Below are 6,756 nucleotides of genomic sequence, written 5' to 3' on the forward strand. Positions count from 1 at the left end.
ATGATGAAGCCGGCTGCTAGAAGCCGGGCTATCTCTTCTCCAACAACTCTTCTCTTCTCCTCCGACAGGCGGTGCAAGGGCTGCCTGACTGGCTTGGCATCTGACCGGACGTGTAGCTTGTGCTCGGCGAATTCCGTCGGAATACCCGGCATGTCCTTGGGGGACCATGCAAAGATGTCCCGATTCTCACGGAGGAAATCGACAAGCTCGCCTTCCTATTTGCTGTCAAGGTTCGCACCTATGACAGCGTACCTCTCCAAGTGCTCCGGGTCCAAGGGTATCTTCTTTGTCTCTTTGGCCGGCTTGAACGAGCCCTCAGCTTCCGACTCCTTGGGGTCGGGTGACATTTCCGGCTGCTTGCCTGCCATTGCCACTACCCGGTCAAGGAGCCGCTTCTTAGCCGCGATCATGAGGGACTCGGCTAACCGGCTGCTCTCTGCTGCGCAGGCGAACGACTTCTTGTAATCTCCTGCTATGGTCAGGATTCCCTTGGAGCTCGGCATCTTCATCTTGAGGTAGGCATAGTGGGGGACCGCCATGAACTTGGCCAGAGCAGGCCGGCCAAGCAGTGCATGATAGGGGCTCTCAAGGTCCACCACCTCAAACCAGACTAGCTCTCGGCGGAAATTATTTTTGTCCCCGAAGAGGACATCTATCTGAGTCTTGCCGACTGGTGAGCAGGAAAGGCCAGGAACTATGCCATGAAAAACAGTCCGGCTGGGCTGAAGAGGTCTCTGCTTGATCCCCAACTTTTCCAGGGTATCTTTTGTGACGCCCCCGATTTAATCGTACACTAATCATACACGCAAACATGTACGATCAAGATCAGGGACTCACGGGAAGATATCACAACACAACTCTAAAATAAAAATAAGTCATACAAGCATCATAATACAAGCCAGGGGCCTCAAGGGCTCGAATACAAGTGCTTGATCATAGACGAGTCAGCGGAAGCAACAATATCTGAGTACAGACATAAGTTAAACAAGTTGCCATAAGATGGCTAGCACAAACTGGGATACAGATCGAAAGAGGCGCAGGCCTCCTGCCTGGGATCCTCCTAAACTACTCCTGGTCGTTGTCAGCAGCCTGCACGCAGTAGTAGGCACCTCTAGTGTAGTAAGAGTCATCGTCGACGGTGGCGTCTGGCTCCTGGGCTCCAGCATCTGGTTGCGACAACCGAGAGAAAGGAAAGGGGGAAAATAGGGAGAAAAGCAACCGTGAGTACTCATCCAAAGTACTCGCAAGCAAGGATCTACACTACATATGCATGGGTATATGTGTAAAGGGCCATATCGATGGACTGGACTGCAGAATGCCAGAATAAGTGGGGGATAGCTAATCCTGTCGAAGACTACGCTTCAGGCCACCTCCATCTTGCAGCATGTAGAAGAGAGTAGATGGTAAGTTCACCAAGTAGCATCGCATAGCATAAACCTAGCCGGCGATCCCCTCCTCGTCGCCCTGTTAGAGAGTGATCACCGGGTTATATCTGGCACTTGGAAGGGTGTATCCAGTTCTAGTTGTCATAAGGTCAAGGTACAACTCCGGGTCGTCCTTTTACCGAGGGACACGGCTATTCGAATAGATAAACTTCCCTGCAGGGGTGCACTACATAACCCAACATGCTCGATCCCATTCGGCCGGACACACTTTCCTGGGTCATGCCCGGCCTCAGGAGATCAACACGTTGCAGCCCCACCTAGGCACAATAGAGAGGTCAGCACGCCTGTCTAAATCCTATGGCGCAGGGGTCTGGGCCCATCGCCCATTGCACACCTGCACGTTGCGTGGGCGGCCGGAAGCAGACCTAGCCTAGCAGGCGTTCTATTCCAATCCGGCGCGCGCCGCTCAGTTGCTGACGTCACGAAGGCTTTGGCTGATACCACGACATCGAGTGCCCATAACTGTTCCCACGTAGTTGGTTAGTGCGTATAGACCAAATGGCCAGACTCAGATCAAATACCAAGAACTTGTTAAGCGTGTTATTTTGAAGTAACCGCGGACGCCGACCAGGGCCAGGCTCACCTCTCTCCTAGGTGGTCTCAACCTGCCCTGTCGCTCCGCCTCAAAGTAACAGTCGGGGGCCGTCGGGAACCCAGGCCCACCTCTACCGGGATGGAGCCACCTGCCCCTTCAGCCCCCATCTCCGAACATTATCATAAGTAATGTAACAGTATAAAGTATATAGCATATGCCCGTGATCACCCCCCGAAGTGATCACGGCCCAGTAGTATAGCATGGCAGACGGACAAGAGTGTAGGGCCACTGATGGAATACTAGCATCCTATACTAAGCATTTAGGATTGCAGGTAAGGGTAACAACTGTAGCAACAATGACAGGCTATGCAGCAGAATAGGATTAACCGAAAGTAGTAACATGCTACACTACTCTAATGCAAGAAGTAGAGAGAAGAATAGGCGATATCTGGTGATCAAGGGGAGGGGGCTTGCCTGGTTGCTCTCGCAAGAAAGGTTCGCCGTTGATGTAGTCGATCACAGGGGTACCGGCAGCGGTCTCGGGGTCTACCGGAAAGAAGTAACGGAGGGGGAACACAATAAATAACTGAGCAATCAAAGCATCACAAAGCATACCATGGCAATACGCAGTGCTAGGGGTGACCTAACGCAGTACTAGGCGATACTTGCGAAGGGGGAAAACATCTGGGAAAGTATCCCCGGTGTTTCGCGTTTTCGGCCAGATGAACTGGAGGGGGAAAGTTGCGTGTTCGCTATGTTAGGGATGTGTGGCGGGCGAACGGGCTACGTATCCGAATTCGTCTCGTCGTTCTGAGCAACTTTCTTGTATAAAGTATTTTCATCCAAGTTACGGATTATTTTATATTAATTTTTAAAATTTTAAATCATTTTCTAAATTATTATTACTGCATCAAGAGGACGTCATCCTGACATCAGCAGTGTGAACAGGTTGACTGAGTCAAACTGGATGGTGGGCCCGATCGTCATTGACTGCCTAATTAATTAACAGTTAATTAGTTAACTAATCAGATTAATTAGGTTAGGTTAATTAACTTGATTAACTAGGTCACTTAATTACTAATTAATTAATTAAATAAATTAGTTTTTTTATATTTACATTTGTTTCTGCTCCTCTTTTTGTAAAAAAAGGGGGGTTGGGCCCCACCGTTCAGTGGCCCATTAGGCCACTGAAACAAGTGGTTAACGAGGCGCGTATAGGAGGCCTATCGGGCGCAGGCGTGGGGCGGACGGGCGGTCGCACGGCGAGGGGAGCAGGGCGGCGGGGCGATGCGAGGGCCGACGGGTGCGGCAGGGCGCCGCCGGGGCGGGCGAGCCGCAAGGTGCTGCGGGGCAGTGCAGCACGCGATAGCGGAAACATGGCGTGAGGAAAATAGCGGCGGGGGCAGCGCTTCTAGCGCGCACGGGAGCGCGGAAGGGGAAGCAGGCGGACTCCGACAGCAGCGGGCGTCAGTGGCAGCGTGCGGCGGCGAGGAGGAGCGACGGGCGCGGGCGGGCGCGCGGCCAGAACGGTTCAGGGGCCAAGGAGCGCGGCGGGGCAGCAGAGGTGCTTCGGCGACTGCGTGCTCGCGGTGAGCTCGGGCGTCAGGGATTCGCGGAAGAACGGATGCACAGGGGGGTCAGGGGAGGAAGGGAAGCTCACGGGGCCCTGTAGTCGTGCGAATGCGAGCTCGGGGAGGACCGGGAGACGTCGGAGCAGCGAGTCGATAGCGGGTCGCGGTGGTGGTCAAGGTGGACAGGGACGACGAAGATGTGGCCGACAACGGAGATGCTGGTGAACGCGTCGGAGGGGCTCGGGGCGGTGGTGGCTGTGGCTACGCCGGCGTGGCGTCCATGGCGGAGCTCGGAAGGAGGGGAAAGGGGATCTGGGCGAGGGGATAGGCGGAGGAGGAGGAAGAGAAATATCTGCGCGAGGGGAGGGGGAGGAAGCTGACGAGGCCGAGGGGATAAGGCCGATGCCCTCGACAGCGAGACGTGGGGGTGAGCGGGTTCGACGGCGACGCCCTCGCGCGATTGCGCGCCTCGGTCGGATGAACAGGGGGAAGCGGACGACCGCAGGGGAGTGAGTGGGCTGGGCTAGGCCACCTGGGCCGATTCGGTGGTTAAGGCCCAGGGGGTTTTCCGTTTATTTTGTTTCCTTTTGTTTGTTTTTGCTTTGTTTTCTATTTTACTTTCTTTTGCACTTTAACAATAATCCACGTTTGTAAAATGTGTGGCTGGTCTCCATATTTAGTATGCAATATACCTTACTGCCTTAAAAAGTTTGGGAGTGGTTTGAAGTTGTTTGTATTTTGATTAAAAAGTAAATGACTTAAAATGGGGCTATTTTGGTACTGTTTTCATATCCAGGGCCATTTTAAACATCTCTAAAAAATTTGGTTAAGGCATGAAAATTATCTAGTAAATATTTTCAACCTATTGAACATTTTAGTTTTGACATTTGAAAACTTTTATTGTTTGCTTGATTTTGAATTTGAATTCGAACTGGTTTTCGAACTAACGCGAGATTAGCAATGGTAATCGAGGTGATGTGGCATCATTAGCAGAGGTTCACTGTAGCTTAATTATCCGGGCGTCACATCTTTGTACAGAATGTTGATGCTACTGCCGCCATCTATCAGGACTCGGGAGAAGCGAGCAGCGCGCCTCTCTGTGGCAAATGTGGCATCCAACACCAAGGCATAAGAGCCGGGATTTGGCATCACCTCCGAGTGGTCAGCTCTGCTCCAGCTGATGGGCTTCTCCGACCAATGCATGAACTCGGGGGGTCTCTAATGCTACCGCATTCACATCTAGCTGCTGCCGCTGTCTGCCGCGCCTGTCGTCGGCCACGCTGGTGAACACGATGTAGGCCCCATGCTCCTCGAGATAATCATCTTGTATGGCACCGACTGGCCGGGCCGCCGGCTGCTGAGGAGGAGGAGGCGGCGGGCCGGCTGGCGGAGGAGGCTGGAGTCCGTCGCCCTTGGCGATCCTGGTGAGCCAGTGGCACTTCCGAGTAGTGTGATTGGACGGCTTCGCACCGCTATGGAACTTGTAAGGTGCATCCAGAGTCTGCTCGTATGAGAAAGCGGGCAGCCAGTTGGGCTTGCCGCCCTTCTGGCGCTTGGGAGGAGGCGGCCCTTCTGGCTGCTGATCTTCGACTGTTGCCACCTGCCGGCTTGAGGAAGCCGGCTGCATGGCCTTGCGCTTGTTATCGTTTGATTGCTGTCTCCGACTGGTGTCACCAGCCGGGGTCCGAGGAGCTTGAGGGGCCACCTTGCCCGACACATTGACTTGAATCTCCGCCTTCATGGAGGAGTCGGCCATGGCGTAATTGTCTGCTATGATCAGCAGTTCGTCGAGGGTCGCCGGCTCGTCGCAGAGAAGCTTGTGCTTGAGGAGGGTGCCCTCTCGGCACCCGGCAGTGAAGTACTCAATGTCCCGCACCTCGTGCACACCCTCGCACGAGTTGCGCAACTCGGCCCAACGCATAAGATAGTCGCGAGTCGACTCGTTGGGGCCTTGGACGCACAAGGAGAGTTGGCGAGGCTTGGGCGGCCGCTTGTACGTGCTGGTGAAGTTGCGGATGAATGCTTCAGTGAAATCAACCCAGCTGTTGATGCTGCGGGGCTTCAGGCTGTTCAGCGATGTCCAGGCCATGCCCTGGAGCATAAGCGGAACGTACTTCACGGCAACGCGCTTGTTGCCGTTCACGATGCTGACGGCTGTGGAGTAGTCGACCAGCCAGTCCTCCGGCTTCACGGAGCCGGTGTACTTGGGTGTATCTCTCGGGAGCGTGAACCCTTTGGGGAAAGGTTCGTCTCGGATGCGGGGGCCGAAGCAAGGCGGACCCAGCTCATCTTCTTCTTCTAGCGCCAAGGATCGATTGAGGCGATCGATTCGGTGGCGGGCGTCGTTTTCCCCGATTCCTTCTCGGTGGCCAAGGCGGTCGCCGAGTGACGGGTGATCAACAGGCGGCGGGGAAATGCGCCTTTCCCTGCGGGGAGGAGGAGGCGGACAATCGTCTCGTCGCTGCACTACTCTTGGGCGGCCATCTTGGTCGCGCTCGATGGTGATGCGAGTCCGGCTGGGCTAGCAGCCGGCTCCTTGTCTCTTCTATCGCGGACGCCACCAGTCGGCGTCCGGGACATCGCGCCTTGGTCTCGGCGAGGAGGCGGGTTGTCGTTTCGCCGGTTGGACGCTTCATTGCGGCACCCGGCGTCTTGCTGCTCAGCAGCCGCGTCGAGGAGCTGCTGGACCCGCTCCGTCATGTGGCAACGCTCGTCGCCCTCGAGCTTGTCTAGCTCGTCTGCTACCGCCTGGGCAGCCCGTATGTTTTCTGTAGGCGTGGCGTAGACGGGACGATCTGTCCCGAACAAGCTGGCGATGGTCGCGCCACGCTGCCGGATCTGGCCAATGCGACTAGGCCCACCAGGAGCCGGCGTGCCACCGACGGCACAGTCCATCTCACGCATGTAGGCCTCTGAAAGGTGTCTCATGCTGGCCAGCTAGTTGGCTCTCTCCACGAGCTCGACGCGGCGTGCCTCCAGCATCTCGGCGTCGGCGTCTTCCAAGATGGGCGCAGTCAGGTCTTGTATCGCCGCCTGCAACGGATCTTGGCCACCTCCGCCAGAGTGCTCGCCGTGGCTGATGACGAGCACCTCCGTGACGGTGCTGCCGCCGCTGTCCGCGCGAGGAAGCGGCTCGTCGTAGACCACCACGTTGGTGGGGAACGCGTCGAGCGACGCCGTGTCGGAGTCGACCAACATCGGGTCG

At 55.7% G+C, this 6,756-nt stretch overlaps 1 long non-coding RNA gene across 1 annotated transcript; it reads right to left on the reverse strand.

The window, feature by feature from the left end:
• Window positions 1-844: 844 nt before the first annotated feature.
• On the reverse strand, window positions 845-3,912 carry LOC120967465 (uncharacterized). Its single transcript, XR_012186829.1, has 3 exons — window positions 3,641-3,912; window positions 2,455-2,526; window positions 845-1,166 (listed from the first exon to the last, which is right to left on the reverse strand). It is a non-coding gene; the product is annotated as an uncharacterized lncRNA (long non-coding RNA).
• Between the last annotated feature and the right edge of the window lie 2,844 nt (window positions 3,913-6,756).

Source organism: Aegilops tauschii, chromosome 6 (genome assembly GCF_002575655.3).
Source record: "Aegilops tauschii subsp. strangulata cultivar AL8/78 chromosome 6, Aet v6.0, whole genome shotgun sequence".
Taxonomy (NCBI): Eukaryota; Viridiplantae; Streptophyta; class Magnoliopsida; order Poales; family Poaceae; genus Aegilops; species Aegilops tauschii.